General features: G+C 28.9%; 1 long non-coding RNA gene across 1 annotated transcript in view; it reads left to right on the top strand.

Moving 5' to 3' along the window:
- LOC139425216 (uncharacterized) overlaps positions 1–22,958 on the top strand; it is a 255,021-nt gene that overhangs the window by 224,762 nt on the left and 7,301 nt on the right. Inside the window, exon 2 of the long non-coding RNA XR_011636493.1 lies at positions 19,062–19,113. This is a non-coding gene — a long non-coding RNA (uncharacterized lncRNA). The remainder of the gene's footprint in view (positions 1–19,061; positions 19,114–22,958) is intronic.

Here is a 22,958-nt window from a genome sequence, read left to right as displayed (position 1 = left end):
ATATATATACTACGCAAAATAATTGAATGATATTGTAACTCTTGTACAAAATAACAGTATCAGCAATTTTTTTGTTGTTGCATTAAATAGAAGAAGAGAAATACTCATGCAATTGTTTCGCTGAGTTTGACGCGAGGACAACGCTTTAGTGGCATCGAATTTGATTTGGATTTCAATTTAATGTATGATTTAGAGTAAAAAAATTATCGGCATTCAGTAAGCTCATTGTTTAACTGAATTAGAAGTCGCTTAGAGGGGGCCAAACAGAAGCGGACGTAGAAGAAGCCATTGGAGTTTCACAAAGTGTATTTCCAGGATCTGAAACAGTGCTTTGGAGACTGGAAATGCTGGCCGAAGATTAGGGCAAGGGAGCAGGCTTGCAACAATGCCCAATGAAGACGGTTATTTAACGCTAATGACTTTTATACACCGAAATATGAATGCCACTCTTCGCCACAAACTGACCTTCACCTTCAGGCTGTAGGTCTGCATACTCGCCGACAATAGTGTGTGTGTCAAGGCGCCGTCGCTCCCGCATGAAGTGGGCAACAGAGCATTTGAACTGGAAAAGAAATGAATGTCACAATATTATTTTCTCTGACGAGTCCCGGTTTTCTGTTCATCCTTAAAATAGGCGTATTTTCATCTGGAGGGAACGTGGCACTAGAAACAATCATGCGTTCGTGCACAAAAGCGTAAGATTTGGCGGAGGGGAACTGATGGTCTATGCAGGCATCTTCACTGATGGGCGCACCGATCTCTATATCATTCGAAATGGAGCACTGACTGATCTCAGATATAGGAATGAGATCCTGAGACTTATTCCTTACGTTGAGCAATTGGATATGACTTTATGTTAATGGACGACAATTACAGGTCACATCGTGCTAACGTAAGTGAATGATTTCCTTTTGAGAGAAGGAATCATACAAATGGATTGGCTAGCGTTTTCTCCGGACATGAACCCAATCGAGCATGTTTTGAGAATTTCTACTTAGACGAATTTCTGGACGCCTAAGCCCCACTAAACTATCCCAGAACTGGAAAGAGTTTTTTTTTGGAGGAGTGGAACAGAATGCCCCCTGACCCTCATTAATAACCTCATTGACTCGATGCCTCAAAGGTGTTCATTGCTGGTAGTCCGGGGAAACCATACCCTCCGCTAAAAATGATTATTTCTCTTAAGGAAACATCTTTTTTATGTGCTATTTCATCTTATTTGTGCTTTTTTTTCTTTCTGCACCCAAATGATCAATAAAACACATTATTTTCTGCCAAACAAATGTACTTTTTATCTCATAAGGCCTTATATACCTGTCCATAATGTAACAATCATTCAAACAATTCTCCACGTGCAAGATCAAACCACAAACTCAATATTTTTCAACTGTTTTAAGCAGTGTATATATAGTACAGGAAAATGCTTTATAATGCATTTCGTTATCGAGTTTGATAATGTGAAATAGGATATAGGATAGAATAGGATATGATAGTTATAAAATATTAGAATAAAGTATTAGGATATTTTATTCAAATATTTTATAACTTATTCTAATAATATTTACTAATATATAACTTATTCTATTTAATACTTTGTAACTTATTCTAATAATATTTACTAATATGTAACTTATTCTATTTAATAATTTATAACTAAACTATTAATACTTTATCCAAATTATTTCATTGCATCTAATCTGAATATTAATTTAATTATTCATTAGACAAGTTTTTATATAATTAAACAAAATTATCTAATTACTATTAAATCACTAAACATAATCCATATGTGACTAGTACAGCTACTAGTACTAGTTCTATTTTACTTATCATGAGAATATAGTTTATTTATACCTTTGAATTATTGACAACGATTTCGTGAAAGTAATAAATTTAGAGAATTGTATTTATTTGCATTAAACTTTATTTGTTACAAATATGTATTATTAAACATCGCATTTTAAAGGTTTTCAGATAAAATTTTATTTTTCGCCCGACTTACATACATTATGTGGAATCAGAAAAATATTTGATTCTCAACCAGAATATGAAATATGAAGATAAGAAAGCCCTATAAACTGAAATTGCAGAGCATCAATTTAGGCTCTGCCACGAATGTATCATATGCTTCATGGCAATCAAAACGATTCATGTTTAATATAAATACCTGAAGGCTGAAAAGAAATTCTTTTAAAGTTTCAATATATTTTCCTCTTAGAATCTGAGACTTATTTTCAATGTTCTCCAGTTGACAACATAAAACTATTTCTTAACATTTATGATGCATTTGATTACAATATTTCTGAGTCGATAGTCTGTAATAATAAATATTGCAATTTATTTTTCTGTTTGTTGATTTTCTTAAAAAAGTAAAGTAAAAGCAGTTTGAAAAAGTGTGAATCAATTTGGAAATATTTTGAATAAAAATAAAACCAACCATTTAAATAACATTGTATTTTAATGATTTTTATATTTTATGTTAAGTAAGAAATGACTCTTACCGTTCAAAAATGACTTTGCTATCTGAGCTATTATTAACGGAGTGGATAAATAGATGAAAACTAAAGATACAAGTTTTATAGTCTTATAATAGCAATTTCAGTTAATTTAAAAATATTTTTCTTTAGTTTAGTGAAAGTTCTAATTGAGTATAAATTGGAGTTGATGTCGAGTTCTCAGGAGCTCTCTCTTTCTGAAATCCGGAGTCGAAGTCTGATTCGTAAATTTTAACTACTGACTCCACATCACTGATCAGCAATACGAAATAATGCAGAAAACTGAAATGTATCTATCGACAAAATTAATAAAGCTAAAATATTACCATTTTTCAATAATCATTATTTATGTCAATAATATATGGCGAAATTTTTATGGTTCTCCTAAGCGAATCAGTACTTTTCCATCATTAATTTTGCTTTTTAGTACTTTTAAAAACTTCTCTTCCGAATGGACTGATAAAAAAATTTTAAATTATTCTTACAATCGGGTGAAAAAATTTGCTCCTTGTTGTCAATGTTTTAATTTCGAAGCTCTAGCACGAATGGTTCTGGATTTTTAACAAGTTAGGCATATCATTCTGACACAGCAGATAAACAAAAAATCTGGACGCACGCAAAAGAAATGTTGAAAAAGCAATTAACTTAGAGATCTATTTCAGAAGAAATAAGAGACATAAGAACACATGTATATGAGAGAATTAAATAAGGTTTAATTTGCTGGGGACTTGTTGACACAATGGTAAATAAACAAAATGCCTTTAACAATAAGTAATTTAACTAAATAAGAGCTTAGTTGAAATTAAAATTCGAACTGCATACTTTAAAAGTGCGTGTTTTTGGGAGTATAATATTTTAATGTCAATTGAAAGAATAGAACTTATTTATTTTAACGCAAGGTTATTAAACAAGATACTTCGTTATGCAAAACTTTTTCTACTAAATTTATGTTTTTTTTCTTCTTTTTTTTGTGCAGATGTTCCTAGATCGTACCGTAATTGCTTCAATCACAAATTGTTTCATCTCTTAAAAGCGATATTAGTTGAAAATTTGGCCATAATTATAAGAAGAGAATAACTTAATTAGAGCCCACGTGATAAAATAGCATGTGTAGTAAAACATGGAAATATCTCTAAAAACAGTATCAGATTTTTACCATGAATGACGTTCCAGGCTTGCAGATGAATTTCATAGGAATAGGGAACTAGCAATGAGAAACCATACACTAAATATTTGGGTTAGTTCAAGTTTATTCCTTCTATTCCATACTCATTGAAACAAAAAAGCCTGGAAAACTTATACCAGCAGCCTGATCAACGATGTCAAAAGTGCTATGTCAAGAGTTCACCAATTTTTTATACTATACTATTCTCCTTGTCTACAATTGATGAGAAATTGATAATAATCTGAGGAATAAAATTTTTATGATCCTAATAATAGCATGTATAATCTTTCGATAACCTCGCACTTGTTTCTTACTAACTTCTTTTCGTGTTTAGAATTCTACCAGATCAAAATATTTTTTTTTCGAAAACTAAAACAGTTTACTGTAGTTTACTGATTAACTGTCACTTAAACATCTAGATTTTCAGATGTTAATTTAGAGATATGAAACCATACTCACAAACCATTTCAGTTTTCCTGAAAAATATGAAAATGGATATCCAAAATAAACTTCTAAGCTTAAAATTTAATCATGTCCTCTAAATTTCTATCACGTATTAAAAGTTTGAATTAACTATATACAGTAAAACAAACAGTTTTATTTGAAAAGCAGTAACATATAGTAGTCCAAATCATGAAACGTTTAGTTTTTTATACAACATTATATTGGAGTATCTCATGATGATTTTTTTCTTAATTTTCAAAAGTTCTCTTCAAATCACTGGGTTGAAAATCCCAATTTAGACGTAGAATTGTTAAGCTAAGAACGCTTTCCAATAATAAAAAGAGAAAAAAAAGACTATTTTTTCAGCCTCAAGTGGTTAATGATTTTCGAGAAAATTATAGCTTTTTTGAAATTCAATTCAATTTTGGAGTACCAAAAGTAGATAAAAATTTCTAAACTAATATTTGCTTTAACACTCAGAAATCTGAAAAAAGGAGGCTAAAATTATGAGTGTCTAACAGACATTATTTAATATCTATTAACTTTGTAGTTATATCAAATACTAAGGAAGTCATTTATCAAATATTATGTCGACGAACAACTGAAATAAGGTTCTTTTTTTAATTTACTTTTATTTCGCTTTAAGATAGGCACCATTTTAACAAATATATCTCATTGTCTTAATTTGAGTCTCTTTGTCAAATATGAAAAGCACCTTCATTCAAATTTGCTGCAATCTTAATACGGTGCTAAGTTAAGTTGAACCATCTTATCCTACTTTTAGAGCTTGGTACGTATGCAATACTATGGTTACCTTTTACTTACCACGATAGTGGGATTGAGTTTTAGCATGACCCGTGATTATATTTCAAATTAGAAACATGATTCAATTTAGCAACTTTTTTCTAAGGACTGGCAGTGAATTATTTAAACTATTAAAACTTCGTCACGTAAGATGCCGAAAGTGTTGCTCGTTTAACGTTATCTATTGGGCTACTGCAAACCTGAGTCACGGAAGCTAGCATATTCACACCTTAACGCAACACAGTAGAAGAAAAATACAGAGAAAAAGGCCTACATGCCCCAAGAGGGATTCGAACCCATTTCCAGTAGCCTTACAGTAACGGTCAACTGTTTGAACTTAAGTAAAAAGCTTGCAACTATATTATGGTTCAAAATAACGAAAATGTAGTTCAGAATTTAAACCAATTTTTTAAGATTGTTAGACATCAATACACATATAAAAAGGAAATTACACACATGAAATAGTTGTAAAGGCATTTCCGAATACATTAACATTTATCATTATTTTCGTCATATTTTTGTGAGTTCAAATATTCAATTTGTAGTTTTTTTCTTTTTTTTTCTCACATATCTTTATTTTTTTTTAGTTTTTTGTAGAATAACAATATTTAAACTCATTTTACGGATTCATAACATTGGTAAAATTGCATGCAATTTTTAGTTCTTTCTAGGAAAAAAAATCAATCTTCTATATTTTTCCGTTTCTCAGGAACTAGTCATAACTTTCCTCCAATTGTTCCGCAAATGTTTTGCATTTTGTTTCAACCGACACAGTTTTACTTTCATTGTTTTCTTAAAGAGTTCATTTCTTCAAAATCAAATGTCTTTGCGACTGTTTAGAAAATGTACATTTAAACGTCCGCATTACTCTTTGTATTTATTTTTCTTTTTTTACCTCTTGCTTTTTATGCTATTTTCTCTACGTGCTTTCTTTCGTAATGATTCATTTTACTATCCTGAGAATAAAGAATCACACATAAAACGATTTTTCTGAAAATAAAAAGGATTCTATTTTGCATATTTGCTACCTAGTTTTCCATTTTGTGGATTTAAAATATATACATATGTATTTTTAACTACATGGGGTTGTATTTTACATATTCTATGCGAGAGGTCAACCATTTTAAGTCGCAACATTATTATGAAGAAGTATACACATTGCGATGCCACAATTGACATTACATATTTATTTTCTGCTCTTTTAAATATCTTTCATTACTTAAGCTTATTTTTATTAATGGAATTATATTTAAAATAAATCAAAGACTTAATCTTTTAAAACGAACATAAAATATTTATTCTTCTCTTATAGATCCATGTAACGGATACTTTTTATTTCATTACTAATGCATATTTATAAATTCACTGTCACCTCTAATCGAAAACAAAAATTTATTAATAACTTTTTATTCTAAATTTCCAACCGCTAAATGTTTCGGTTGCATGGTTGTAATAATTCTCATAAATTTGTTGGCGACTCGTGATCGCCAAGGTGTTCTTTTAAATCCAATATTGATATGCTGGTTGGCTTTGTTTTGGCTATGTTATATTTTGATAATTCGACAATTTTGGATCTGCTACCCATACTTTCTATGTCCGTTAGGAATAATTATATTCACTTTTAATTTCAAATTTGTGGAGACTGGGAGTGCCCTTAGGGGCCTCCCCAGTCTCAATTTCTGACTCTCAGAAAATGATATTCTGACTGTATGATCTCTCAATAGAGAGTATTCTGATTTGATGGTTTTTGTAAAGAAATGGCCATTTTCTATCGTGAAAAATTATGCCTAATAATATCTAAATTTCACTTAACAATTTGTATGTTCTTTCCTGGAGACTGTTAATTATTTAATCCATTCATTAATGGCCAAAATGGACAATTATGAAGTTATTTTCCACTATACGAATATTGGCGGGTACTGACGGAGAACAAACCTCCGCCATTATTCTTTCTCTAGCATTGATTTTTTTAGTTAATTAATAGTTTAAATAAATGCTTATATGCTTAGTGGGATATTTATTGTTCTGATGTTTATTAAATTTAATCCATTTTATCACAGTTTAAACCAAATCATAACAATTAGAAGAAAATGCAAAGTATAGTGTATTTAAACTCAAACAATTTTAATTATTTTCTTTATAATTGTTATAGTTATAATTTAATGTTTCGAGTTTGAAACAAATATTTTACTCGTCCCAGTTACTAATTCATTGGATTTGAAAAAAATAAAGTTTTTATTTAATTCCCACCTCTAAGGTATATAAAATTATCATTTTTTAAATTATTATTAACAGGAACTCAACAGTAACAGAAATTTTCTCTAACATCTTTCCCTAGGAGTCAATTTTTGTATAATTAAATGAACCTCATATACATATTTTGAACTCGTATTTTTAGAAAACTGATTTGATACGTTTTTTTTTTCAAGATTACTTTTCAGATGCATGCTTCTTAATTAATTAGTTTTATTAAATTTTAATTTTAAAATGGGAAAGGTACAATGGGAAAAGGTGAGTTTTCACTGGAAATTTTACTTGAAGACAAATTTGTTAAGGTATTTAATTTTGAATTTCAGGAAGTTATTAAATAACATTTATGAAATTGAATTAAAAAAAACTGAGGCATTCATTAAAATATATTTTGAAGATGTTTTTCATATTTTTCATCAAGATAAAATTTAAAATATGCACTTAATTTGGAATAAATAATGAACAAATATTTTATTACTCAATCGTAGATTGCGTGTTAACTAAATGACAGCAGACTTTTTAAGAGTCTATTTAAGCTTATTTTGTGACGTAATAATAGATAATATTAAATTATAACATTTATATCAATGATTTACTTTTCTCAGATTGTCTGCTTCCAAAAATGTAGCTAAAGACGCGTCATAACTGTTATTTTCCTACATAAATAAGTACCAGAGATTTAATAACTAAAACTATGAGCAAATTTTAATTTACTTTTACTCACCAATGTGTTTTTTTGCTGGTTAATTGTTGAGAAAAATCAATACAAATTATTATTTTAAGTATAAAAGAAAACTTGTATTCAGAAGAGAACTTAAAAGGAAAAATAAAGGCTAACACACACGTTATTGATTTAAAATTAGTTAACTTTACTTCAAATTATGTTTTGTATCAATTATAAAAACGATTTCATTACATTTTTATATAATTGAAAATGTAAAAGCATTTTTAAAATGAGCACAGTAAAAAATCATTTCTCAAAATTGAGCAAACATTTGCCAAAATAGCTTCGAAGCACGAAGCAAATAATAGTCGAAGTTGAAAATCCTATGTATTAAGAACTGAAACTGCATATACTAATTTTTTTAGCAAAATGTATAGTCTTAAATGTGATATGGGGGTAGAAATGTGTAAAAAATGCTGATTGGATGTCGAATCAAGATTAAAACCAAGGTCCTCCAGGATCAAATAATGTACATACTCTGACTACCATAAATATACTATGTCCGGGAAGTGATTTTACAATCTAGCGACCTTTAACAACCCAATTCTCGATTTTTTTCAGAATTTTTTTTTCAGTTTAGATAAAAATTTTAAAGGAAAATAAAAGCTTGCCTTGTAATAGTGTCCATCGCAATGACACATCAAGAGATGCTAGTTTCCAATTTCAGGTGTATAAAGGGTTGCAATTTGGAAAGTACGGTTCCAATAACTTAGTCATGAGATCGATAATTCCAATTCCACTATTTTTATTTCAGTATATCTTAAAAACTTCCTAATGGATTAAATGTCTTGATGCGTAATTGAGGGTGCCACTGTATAAAGCTAACTAACTCTCCCTAGAATTCGGCGTAAAGCTATGGCGGTTAGCTAGGGCTACTACGATCCCGGAGGACATTGGTCAAAATCCTGCCGACATCCAACGATAATCTATCTCATACATTTCTCATTGCATATTATTTTTGAGATTATGAATTTTGCTTAAAAATTAGTATATGCTGTTTTAATTTTGAGTACACGGATTTGTCAAATTTGACTGTTATTTGTTTCGGAGTTATTCTGATACTTTTTTAATCACTTCTGAGAAAACATTTTATTACATTTATAACATTACATTATAATTAGCGCATTTTCAGAACTTGAATAAAAAACGAATGTTATTTACGAAGGGAAATGTTCAAAACTTAGCAAAATGATTTATGGTACACATGTATTATTATAATTTTTTTAACGTTAAAAAAGTCTGACTACAGTTTCTTCATTAACATATTTTCTGGTTTGAATTCGTTAAGAAAAATATACTTGCAAAAATTTAAAGGAAGTCACGATGGGTTCTTTAAAATATTTTTTGGATAACAAAAAATAACTTCGCTGTTTTCTTTTTTCTCTCGAAGTTTCGAAAGTAGAAACTTTCACCTCAAGAATTCATAATGTGGATAACAACTGTCGGAAGAAAATAAAATTGTCGTTATGCTCAGTTCATTATACGATGATTCACATTTGAAACCGGAAGGAAGTAACTGCAACTCATTGCGACTTCCGCAACCTTTCCAATCAACTCAAAGTTACAGAAAAAAAATCATAAGCTTGACTGAGGGGAAATAGAAAGAAGAAATTCTAACTCTTTATGTACTTATCTTCTCCGCTACTGAAAGTTTAAATTGCGGACAATTTTCTTTGAAAAGTTCAAAGTATCAAAAACTATCTTTACTATTTTTGGGCATTTACAAATAAAAAGCAAAACTATGCTTTCCAAAAAAAATTAAAATTTAAAAAATAATTAAAAAAGTATTAAGTTTTTTGTTTGTATCACTGAAATAAATCAATCTTTGAATGAGTTATAAAATGTACTTACATGTATATTAAATCTAGGATACTTAATATCTCGCATTACTAATATTCTTATTACCAGATTTAACTAAACATAACTAGATTGGGTATGCTTTTTAAGGTTGTTAAAAACACATGAATACCTTATTATTATTATTACATTAGATCCTTATGTTTCTCTTAATATAGATTTACAAAATTGTAACAGTTACAGTTTATGTCGACTTCGCGAAATAATTCCTGAAGAGGTAAGAGTCGTAGACTTATAGTATGTATAGAAAATTAAACCTATTAAACTACAAAAACCACAAAAAATATCCACCCACATCTCTTGAAGATTATGTCACTTCCGCATTTTTCGTTTTAAATGCGACAAAAATCTAAACATTTCCCTTCTCAAACTTTTTATGAATGTAGTTTTTAAATTTCTTATTTATTTTTTATTTGTGGATACACGCTAATTTTTAAACTAGCATATAAATATCAAAAATTATTGACATGTAGCTGAAATATAGATTTGAGGTTTTCTAAATGGGCTGCATCTCAGGACCTGGACCGCAATTTGTAAGATTGAAATTTTAAAACATTTATAATTTTTTTTCCTTCAATTTTCTCCGCGTATAATTTTGTACAATTTATTTTTTGTAGCAACTAATAAAAACAAGAAGTTTAATTTGCCATACATGGAACTCAAACTGTGATGAAACAGTTTGCTTGCAGAATTTAAGAAACAATTGAAATTTTTATTATCTTGAAATTTGTATAGATGGTCAAAGTTTCTACACCTATTACACCTTAACTCTTGGATAAAAAAAAGTAATTTTGTTATCTCAAAGCCTTACCTTTTTATCCCCTAAATTCTCTATGACCATAAAATTATTATATATTCTTTTTGTAGTTAACTAAGTAGTAAGCTTCTTTTACAGCTAACTGTCATCAAACATGGAATTTGAACTGTGATGAAACACTTATGAAAATTAAGAAACAATTATTACCTTGAAATTTGCTTTGCTAGTCGAAATTTCAACATCGATTAAACCTTAAATATTGGATCTCAAAATTTTTTTGTAATTTAAAAGTTTTTATTTTAAAAAACTTTTTATTCCTTATACTCTCTATGCCTACAATGTTATTGTATATTCATTTTATAGATTTGTCACGGACAATTTAACGATTGTAACTTGCCTTGCTAAGCGATAATTTCTTTCTGGTGATGTTAGGACAATAATTTATGTTTGTAGCTCGCAGAAAATAATTAAAACTTATATCAAACACAGAAATACATTTAAAATTTGAAATCCTTAGTTTTACTTGAAATAACTAAAATTTTGGATAAATTTTAACTGGAGATAATATAGCAACAAACTTTGTGTTTAAGGCTACAAGAAAAATCATTTGAAACTTGACATTCATAACAAAGCTGCAGTTAAATTAGTTGGTTCGGTTTGGTGATAAAATTACAATACATTCTTTTTGATTCGGTTTCCAAACTACTATAACTTACATTATAATTGTGCATAAAGTTTAAGTTAAAATGTTAGCATTGTAACTAATAAGAAAGTTGAAAAAGATTTAAAGCAGAAAAGTGTTAATGAAAACGAAATAGAAGTATATATCGAGAGTTTTTATTTAAACAAAAGTGGGAAATATTTAATTTTTATTAATTAAAACTGCGTTATTGTAGAGTTTTGTAAACTGAATAATTTTTTATTTTTAATACAACAAACGAAAGCATTGATTTGCAATTAAATAACTAATAGAAAAAAATCGCTGCATTTCTTTCATTTTTTTCTAACATAAAAATTTTGTTCGTAAATCTAGTTAGTAAAAAATCACAGAAACGCTTCACGAAAACAATTCTTTTACTTAACAGAAACTCCTTTTCTCGAAATTTATATTTAAAGATGGAATTCTCACAAAACATTTTATCCAATCATTAAATGTTCTTGTTTCTGGAAATGCAGTGCAAAAAATGATTAAATCTAAAATAACTTTTGGTTTAATATGCTTTGATTAATGGATCCGCCATGTTAAATATCATCTAATAGTTCTTTTCAGGAAACAAGTACTGATTGATTCTGAAATAACGCCTTGCTTAAATGTGTTTGATGGATGGCATCGGTGCTTTTTTATGAGGAACAAAATTTAATCTTCGATCTGAGCAAAAACTATTTCTGTTTACGTCTTAAATAAAATTTGACTTGAAATTCGCTTGATTAATGATTTCCTTTAGTTTGCATGGATGTTAAAAACATGATATGTCTTATTTTTAATTTTATAAAAGCAATAGGAAGCGCTCAAACATATAGTTAAGGCTCATATTAACAATTTATAAGTTAGAAAATTTGTATCTTGTGGTATATAATAATTGATTCTGTTTTTTTTGTATTAAATAATTAATTGTTTGAAAACAATATTTAATTACAAGTTTATTCGTTTTAATAATACACATTTTAAATAAGTAAGTTCAATTTCCGTTTATTCAGTATATTTTTATTAAATTGTAAATGTCTCATGAATTGAATAAAAGAAAAAACGAAAAATAGGGTTACTAGCAATTTTTCAACTAAATCATTCTACATAAAATTGTTAAGCTTAATTTTAGATGGGTCTAACCTGCATTCTATAGAAAATTTCACGTTTTTAGGCAAGTATAATACTCAAATAATTGTGTACAATGTCTGATACAGTTTTTAGTAGTCATTGCATATAATAATTCGAATTTTTAGAGTAACAAATATTCTCTAAACGAAGTATGAATAAAATGAATTTATATAATCTTTTATAATTAAAGAAATCTAAATAATGTTCCGAAAAAAAATATAAAACAATATCCACTAACTTTGCTTTTACGCATGTCACTATAAATAAATGAAAAGCTGGCAGACTATGTGGTTACGAGACGGATTACATAAAATGTCGTCTACTGTTCTCGCTTGATATATACAATTCTATACATATAAAGAAATATCTCTATAGTGAGAGGTACAAATGTATAAGAGGTAAAAATAAAATTATGTCTTTTTATAACCATAAATATACAGTAAAGTTTCCATAAGTTTACAGTAAGGGTTTCTCGTTCAATAAAATCCCACTAGCCGTAAATTAGCATTAAGCTCTCATTAGCATTATCTTCAGTTCAAACCTTTGCGTTATTTGAGGCACAAGACAGTTATTTGAGGTTCTGTTGAATAAAGAAGGACAGTGCACTGCTGCCAGGAGTTCTCTTAGGCTTAAATGTGAAAGACATGACATGTCCATTGCCGCTGATTAGGGTCGAACCTGGGACCTTAGAGACCACAGCCGAAAGCTGCAAAAACTATGGGAAAAGGTGAGTTAGAAAGCTCTAAATAGTGATCCGCAATATAAAGTTGTTTGAAACCTAAGTAATACGAAAAACAATTTATTTTCATTAAAAACAATGTTATTTCACTTTTAAATATTCAATAGTTTTTGTTAAAATAAAAAGTATTCATTAAAAATATTGATATGGAATCATTAATAATATTGATATTAATAATTTGTATTCTGTTCTAATACGTCTTCTGTCATGCATTTTTGTAGAATGTCTCATAGGAATGGAAAATATCAATTAGTAAAAATGTACGTATATTTAAAATTGCAAAAATATGGGAGCATTAAATTACATAATTTTTATGATACATAAATCATATTACATAATTATTACATAATTGCTTAATTATTACATAATTACTTAATTATTACATAATTACTTAATTGGGTATAATATGAAAAAAACACAACTACTTCGATTTAGTAGGAACAACATATGACGCAATATTTGTTTTAGTTGTTGTTGTTTATTTAGTTGTATTTAGTTTCAATAACTTTTCTTTATAATGCAATAAAATCTGGCGAGCTGCTATTTAAACGATCGAACACTTCGTTTGTTTATTTGTGGCTTGAAGTTAGGCTCGCAGAAAATGCCGTTCATGGGTTAAATTTAGTAGGAACAACACAACCTGTGACGTAGGCTATATTATACCCAATTATTACATAATAATGAAAAACGCATTAATATGTGAAAAATTTTGCAAAAAACTTGTGGTGCTTTAAAATTTATTTAATAATACAATAATGACAAATGTCTGGAAAAAGTTTGAAGAACATCCAACAGCTTTTCGTTGAGTCGAGTCGCAGTGGCTCAGAGGATATAGTGTTCACTCCCCCCCCACCCAATAAGATAACCCAGGTGTGAATCCCAGCGGTGACTGGTTGATACGAATTCTACTCCCGGCTAGCACCGACCACAGTGCCGATGAAAAATATTCTCAGTGGTAGACGGTTGATTTGTTAGACTCCCGTTACCGTTTGGCTAACTGTGGGATAATTTCATCGTTTCCCTCTCCATGTAGCACAAATAAATTACATGGAAGGGAATCAGAATTGAGTTCCATCAAAAAGTCGTTCCATCAAAGAGCTAGTTTGTTCCATTGCTTAATACAACAGTGACCTTATGTTCTGGATAAGATTCAAAGCTAGAACGCTACAGATTCGAATACTGATTGGCGTAAATTCAGAATGGGCTCTGCTGTTCAATCTCGGTTGCAAAATAAAATAAATAAAATAAATTTCGCTAAAAATTCACCTTTCAATGATGTGAACCGGGTTTGAATCCCAGCATCTGCTGGTCGATACGAATTCCGCACCCGACTTACACCGACCTCAGTGCAGACGAAAAATATTCTCAGAGGTACATGGTTCATGAGTTAAAGTCTCCTTTCCGTCAAGCAAACGGTGGGAGGATTTCGTGGTTTTCCTCCCCATGTAACGCAAATTCGAGTTAGTCAAACCAAAAAGTCCTCTCCTCCATTAAGGAAAATTTATCCCAATACTCGATCTAGGAGTTTCTTTGCCGTCTGAATTGTGTTCAAAATAACAAGGCTATTGAGCTGAACATTAGTAGTCGTAAACCCGAAAATTGGGTTGGCTGTTCAACACCGGTTATAATTAAACGAAATCGTTCCATTCTTTGCCAGTCACATTTCGACATTCCATAAAATGCTACATATTTATCAGGGCTAAAGAGAATAGAAGGGCTAGTTCACTCCCTTGAAGTATCTCTCGCCGCGCCGATCCTCCGACGTCACTCTAGTGACGTCACTTTGGCGCAAAGCTCGCACTTTTACTTCAAGAACGGAGCGTTTGGCCTTACTAGCTCTAATTAATATTGGATCATTTCTTTTTGCGAGATATTCTAAGACATTTGTTATTTTCTATAGAGACTTTCCTGAGTTTTNCCCCCAATATGATAAACCAGGTGTGAATCCCAGCGGTGACTGGTTGATACGAATTCTACTCCCGGCTAGCACCGACCATAGTGCCGATGAAAAATATTCTCAGTGGTAGACAGTTGATTTGTTAGACTCCCGTTACCGTTCGGCTAATTGTGGGATAATTTCATCGTTTTCCTCTCCATGTAACACAAATGCATTACATGAAGAGGAATCAGAATTGAGTTCCATCAAAAAGTCGCTCCATCAAAGAGCTAGTTTGTTCCATTGCTTGATACAACAGTGACCTTATCTTCTGGATAAGATTCAAAGCTAGAACGCTACAGATTCGAATACTGATAGGCGTAAATTCAGAATGGGCTCTGCTGTTCAATCATCGTTTGAACAGCAGAGCATCTGCTGGTCGATACGAATTCCGCCTCCGACTTGCACCGACTTCAGTGCTGACGAAAAAAATTCTCAGAGGTACATGGATCATGAGTTAAAGTCTCCTTTCCGTCAAGCAAACGGTGGGAGGATTTCGTGGTTTTCCTCCCCATGTAACGCAAATGCGTGTTAGTCAAACCAAAAAGTCTTCTCCTCCATTAAGGAAAATGTATCCCAATACTCGATCCAGGAGTTTCTTTGCCGTCTGGATTGTGTTCAAAATAACAAGGCTATTGAGTTGAACATTAGCAGTCGTAAACCCGAAAATTGGGTTGGCAGTTCAACAACGGTTATGAAATAAAATAAAATAGTTTCACTCTTTGCCAGTCACATTTCGACATTCCATAAAATGCTACATATTTGTAACTAATTGCTACATAATAATTGTGTTTATAAATATAAAACAGCACTTAATGTCTAACTTCGCAAATAACATTTATAAGTGTTTTCCTGTTTTTTACATCACGTTAGAAGTAAGAATCTGGAAAAATTTCTCTTTATTCACTTATAAATTATTCATTAAGAGAAAACTTATAAACACATGGTTATTGCTAAATACTAATTATCACTTAATTTCTGAATTTCTGAGCAGAGACCATTTCGAAGGTTTCCGTTTCAGCAATGCCTATAATTATTTTTTTAGAAAAATATTTTCATTAACATTTACATTATATAATAACTTTTTTTTAAATAAAAAGAAAATCTGAATTTATTACAATATAGAAAAACAGGTATTAATATGGTAAATATATTAAATTAAAAATGGTGACAGAAGATTGGGATGATCGGAATCATCCATAAAAATAGACTAGAAGAAATAATCATACCCAATTGTTCTATAAACACTAAATATGTTCAAATATCACGAAACTTTCTTGGTTTTTGACGAAACCCTTTTCTAGCATGTTCCAGGTAAAAATTTCGTCTGAGTGACGAAAAAACTTTCGTTAGTTCTTTGAGGAAATGAATATTAAAGAAATATTAATGATGAAAGAAATATTTCGCCTTTCTAATTTTTTCGAGAAAAAAAACGTAATGTATAATGCTTTTTACTTTTCTAATAATCTCTTAAACATGGGCACCATACAGGTTTCGCAACACAACGAAAACAGAGAGATCCAATTACACCCACGTCGCCCAAAACGTGATTCGAACACCTGATCTTCTTGGTACGAGGTCAACTCCTTGATCATTGTACATACCTAACTGAATAATTCGCAGCTTTCTTTTCGTCTATTTTTTTTTCTAGTTTCGTTAATATAATTAACGATCTCCCATAATGCTCTACGATGAAGTTACGAGTTGAGGAAACATTTTGCTACATATTTGAGAATTCACGTATCGTCACAAATCATTCGATTTCATGGCAAAATTTTCCTAAAAATTAGCGAAATACTGCTTAATGGTTGATGAATCGTCAAAGGTAAGAGTATTATTTCTGAGAGTGAGTAAACTCCGATAATTATTTATAATAGTAAAATGAAAATTTAGAAGCTGTATCATTTTATTTTAATAATGAACGTAAAGGACCATATTCAAATAAAAAATCATAAACACCATGCACAGTTTCTGTTTTAGAAATTATTTAAAGAAAAATTTCTAACAAATTTTTGAAGTACATAAGTTACTTTTAATTCATTTTTTTAACCATATCAACTAACTACATTCATATAAAATCTGCTTTTGTCATAAGATGATATTAAAGAATAAAACAAATGTTTCATACAGTTTAAAAAAAGTCACCTGTAAAATCAAGCAAACAAGTAATGAAATACAAAAAAAAAATAAAGTCTGCGTTCAGTAAAAATATGAGAATGTTGATTCAACAGTTTGAACAGGAAAGGGGCAAAATAATTATACGGAGAAATATTTTCCCGAAAAAATGGAAAAAACTAATTTCCTGGTTTCCAGTTCGAGAACGTCACGAAATCAGAATTTTCGGAACTTGAAAAATTGCGTTTCTGGAAAAGTAAAAGAATATTTTCTTCAAAAGTTTCGTATTTCGGTGAAGTGAATTTTTTTGAAATTGAATATTCTTTTTTTTTATAAAACTAAACAATTTCGATCTAATAGGTTATGTAAAAGTTTAGCTTTCCTAAGAAATTATCTAAACTAAGAAATTCTTAGAACATTAAAAAAATGAAAAAATATATATATAATTGAAATTTGATTCTTTGCAACTAAATATTTTTAAATTATTAAAAAATAAATCTAATTCAAAAGCTGGTTAAATCCTACACGGATAAACAAATTCAGGTAAAATTAAAGTATTCTATAGCAAGGTAATTTCCGGTAAAAAAATAATATACCTGGTTAATAAAAGAAAAATATCGATACTTAAACGGTAATTTAAAAGTTAGAGTAATTGTTTCGTTACGATTCAACGGCAATTCTGATTTTCGAAATTACTGTTACCAGACATTGAATAAAAATAATACAAACCTGAATAAAAGGTTTTTATCTTATGCTTTAAGGTATCATTATAGAAATACCAAATTTTACCTTATTTAACAAATTTTCACACATATGTTAAAACTATACATTATTTTGCCAAAACCTTTACCTAACAGCTTCGATAAAAATAATGCTATTTAGAGTTATCACAGAGACAGAAACACGGTAATTTATCGTATTCATATTCTGGTAGTTTTGATCATACTTTTTCTGATTATTTAAAAACTGTAAAAAAGGAATTTTCAATTAAGTGAAATAAATATTAATTTACAAGTAATTTTTGAAGAAACAGCAAACAAAATGCTAAAAATATGTACAAAATATACAATGTGTGAAAAATAATATTGTCAAAGCATGTGGATATACAAAACCTGTAAAATTAAATATACTTTTCATGTGGGTATTTTTTTTATTCTTAACTGATTGATTTACATTTTTCGGTGAAGATTAAATTAAAGAAAGGAAGATATAAAATTAAATTAAAAAATTTATTTATAAATATATTAGTTAATAAAAAATATTGAGTTACTTTGCTTAGTAACGTTAAAATAATTAAGCTCAGAAAAAAATATTATCTTAAAATTAGAGTTTTCTATCAGATTATTAGAAAAAAACATTAATTAACTTAAATTAACTTTGAATGAAACTTTAATTTGTTCAGCTTATTCAAACGTACATTTAATTTAATAATTATTATACTTTTATCTTTATCTTTCGATCTTTTCTCCATATTCTGATCTGAACTACTATGAATTTTACACCATTAATTTTTTTGTGGTTGTTGTCTACTCTCAACCACGAAAGCATTTTCATTGGTAAGATTTCAGCTAATAACTACACTCTAGCTTCTCTAATAATCACACTGATCTCATAGTATTAAAAAATAGCGCTTATTTAAGTCGATGGAATTTGGATATAATTTCAAATAATGTTTCACTATCCAAATAGAGAAAAGGGACACTTGAAAAAACAGCGAGGACAACAGACACGAAACAAAAATATAGTCACAAAATCAAACATACTATACTTTCTATCCTTTATCTTTAATCTCATATGATCGAACTGAAGTATGTATAAACATACTTATCTATTATCTGAACTACAATNATAAAAGGTTTTTATGTTATGCTTTAAGGTATCATGATAAAAATAACAAATTTTATCTTATTTAGCAAATTTTCCACCTATGTTAAAACTATACTTTACTTTGCCTTACAGCTTTGATGAAAATAATGAAGCTATTTGGAGTTATCACAGAGAAAGACACACGGTAATTATATCGTATTCATATTCTGGTAGTTTTGACCATACTTTTTTTCTTATTGTTTAAAAATTGAATAAAAAGGAATCTTTAATTATGTGAAATAAATATTAATTTACAAGTATTTTTTGAAGAAACAGCAAATAGAATGCTAAAAAAGATGTACAGTCCGCAACAAAAAAAAAGATATCACCCTGAATAACTTTCGTTCTAATGATCAGATTTTCACGAACTAAGTGTCAATCTTAATGGCTCCTGGGGGTGACCTCAAATATGCTAATTAATTAGTACTAACTATTAATTAAGTTGCGAAATTAGACACAAAAACGTACTTTCTCTGAATAAACATATATTTTATTTTGCATATTTGGATTTCTTATCTTCAAAATATAGGGTGTAGCCGCTGTCTGGGAATTGTGGTCCCCATAGTTTGGTCAGGAGAGCAACTCAAAGTTTGGACCCCTTAATGTTAACCTCGCTTTTTGCGTTTTCAGTCATATTTTAAAAACTTATGAAGCAATTCAAAAAAAAAATTGCACCCACTCATAAAACTCATTTACTCAAAGATAATTTCATGAAAAAAATAATTTTTAATAATTATTTATTATTTTTTATTATTCAATTAAAGTGAGGATGAAAAAATGTTGAATTATAAGGTATGGATTTTTTTATACCATATTAATCTATGTATTTTTCAATAGAAAAATCTAAAGTTTCAACTGTTTTTATTTATTAGAAGATGAAAAAAATTAAAATTAATTATTTTAAAAAAAATAATTTGGCGACAATGAAGAAATGATTAAATGGGACGATTAATATTAAAATGTGATAAACTTAGGAGGAACTTGACTTCGCGCACGTAGCGTAAAATTTCATTCATATTATTTTCGCTAATAATCGTTTGCTAATCTTTTTATTTTTTTTAAACTATAAAATACGATGTTTCTTTTTTAGTCGTCTAAAAATCTATTTGTCATTTAGTAAAGATATTTGAATAAAACCTTTTATTGAATAAAAAACATTTTATTCAACGAATGTCGAGATTTATAAAAGCATATGCTTCAGATAGAATATGATTATACAGCAGATTGTGCTTATTTAATGAGCTTATTTTTTATTTCTTAGTTTTTTTTTCTCAATAACTGATACAATTTCAATAATATACATACGTATCAATAGATTTGGAATAAAATATTTATCAATTTCTTAAATATATATTTTATATAAAAATATAATATTTTATATAAAAATACGTAGTCAACATTTTTTTAAGCATCTCTCACATCGCAAATTTCTCAACCTTCTTACAGGGTAAACTAACCAGTGAAGGAACACTTAAGCTTAGCTTGCCTTTAAAAAAAATTTCAAAATTTGTAATTTTAGCTAAATGATGGTGTAGACATATTTGTTATTAAATGCAAATTACGTAAAACAAATTTAGATAACTTACATAATATATAAATCTGTTTGATTGAAACATATTATTCCTTGAAAATTAAAACGAGGAAAAAATTAACTTTTATTAATTATCTAAGCTTATTCCATTTATTTAATGATAGCGGTATTAAGGTTAAGGATATGCGATGGAAGCCCCATTTACAATTATACTATAAATGCATTAAATCATGTAGCTTGAATAATTTATTTGAAGCAAATTATTTAATGATTTTAAGCAAATAAGGGTGTGAAAATAAACTCGATAGAAATACTCCGAAAGTATACCCTAAAATATATGTTGAATAAACTTTGGAATCAATATATAGAAAATACCTTTTCAAACAACTTCGAGTAGGACGGACTTGTTTGAAATAATTGTCCTTGTAACTATTTAATTTCGATTCCTGGTGCCAGGGGACATTCCATTTTCACATTCGACTTTTGAAATTTCAATTGCAAACGGAATTTTTTTATGTCCTTAAATAAGAATGTTAAAGCTTGCAGCAAAAAAAATTGTACTGCATTCATTTTTTTTACAAAGAAGTGAATTATTATTTTTTTCTATCTAAGAACATGTGCCTATAACTTATGTAAAACTTATTTTAATATCGAGCGAAATAATTAAATATGTTGTGTAATTTAATATAATGGATAATCCCAAGAAACTGAATCGAAAATACAAAAAATTCATTGATTTAAAAAAGTAATGGATGATAATAAAAATAGACATGTTTTGAGCGTCCAATAATAAAAGTCACAAGTTATTCAAGCCAGCCAAGTTTAGAGAATGGGCGATTTTATTTGAATGCTCGAAACATGTCGACTTTAATTTCCCTCTTCATATGTTTTGAAGCCAATTGAGTTTTTATCGTCAATTATACTGTTTTACATTTGGGTCTTGATCATTATTTTGATAAGGATTTTACACTCGTTAAAGTAAACATAGCATTTTAATATTTTAACAGGATTCATGTGGTCTTTAAAAAAGTAAGAGCATCAATATTGTAAAAGTTATATTTAACTTAAAAATTAAAATTCTGTGACCAGATATTTTGAATTAATGAAATTAAATATTTTATCTTTTAATATCTCATTACAACCCATTTCAGTATCTTAAGGATCTTGCGAGCTCTGTTTAAAAAGAGAGTAACAGATATATATAAGGAAACAAAAATAATCATAGTAGCAGTATTTGGTTTTAAATGTAGCTTATCGTAATTGAAGAATATGCTGTGCGACATTTTATGGTGAATTTGCGAACGTGAGTTTCATAATGTATCGAAACAAACATGAGGATGCTATTTGCTAATCATCTTTATCCAAAGAAAACCATGTAACCTAAATATCAAGCAGAATGAAGTGATTTTTTAAGCAACGAATCATACAATATGCAACATATTATTTCAATATCTTATTCTTAAACATAACATATTTCAATGTTTTTAAAATGCCACTAAACATTCAGCAATTCCTTGAGTTATAGAAAAAAGAAATATCGTAAATTATAGAAAACCGTGTGAATGTGCATTAGAATTACTATACATTCTACATTTTATTTTTCAAGCACTTTTTCTTTCTTCAAACTTTCATGCCTAGAAGACTCGATTAAAGCTGTAAAAATGATTATCCCTAAAAAAATTTATATAGCTATTATAAGTTATGTTAATTTGATTTCAGTATGAAATCCTCGAATAAACATAGCAAAAATAACATAATCTAAATAATATCAGATAAAAAGTTCATGTATTCAAATTCTAAAAATTTAGAAAATCATAAATAATTAATAAATCGATTCAAATTTTCTTTTCAAAGGAGATAAAAAAAATATTTTTTTTTTGCTTTTTAGACAGAAATCAGCTTAAAAATTGTCTATTGCCTAGAAACTTCGAGATATTTTCTATTAACAATTAATTAAACCTCTCTGAGCAATCGGAAAACATTATCTCAACTTTTTACAGTCAGAACGTGGTTGCCTAGCAACCTAGTAAAATTAAGCATTCCTCTTTTGAATTAGTCAATGGGTTATCTTAAAATATTCATTTGAACAGGCGACTTTTTTGGTGGTTTTCTGGACTATCGCCAAATATATAAACCTTTATTGCAACCCAATTTACGACCCAATTTTTTTAAAATTTTGTCTACCCCCCCCTTATTCAAGTGTCTAGATTCCAAATATGTAAAAAAAATACATGTTTATTCAGAGAAAGTACGTTTTTGTGTCTGATTTCGTAACTTAATTAATAGTTAGCACTAATTAATTAGCATATTTGAGGTCACCCCCAGGAACCATTATGATTGACACTTAGTTCGTGAAAATCCAATCATTAGAACGAAAGTTATTCAGGGTGATATCTTTTTTTTTGCGGACTGTACAAAATATACAATGTGGGGAAAATAATATTGTCAAAACATGTGGA

This window comes from Parasteatoda tepidariorum, chromosome 3, assembly GCF_043381705.1.
Source record: "Parasteatoda tepidariorum isolate YZ-2023 chromosome 3, CAS_Ptep_4.0, whole genome shotgun sequence".
In the NCBI taxonomy this organism is placed as follows: domain Eukaryota; kingdom Metazoa; phylum Arthropoda; class Arachnida; order Araneae; family Theridiidae; genus Parasteatoda; species Parasteatoda tepidariorum.
The sequence above is the reverse complement of the archived record's forward strand: the minus strand, read 5'-3'. Positions and strand labels throughout refer to the sequence as shown.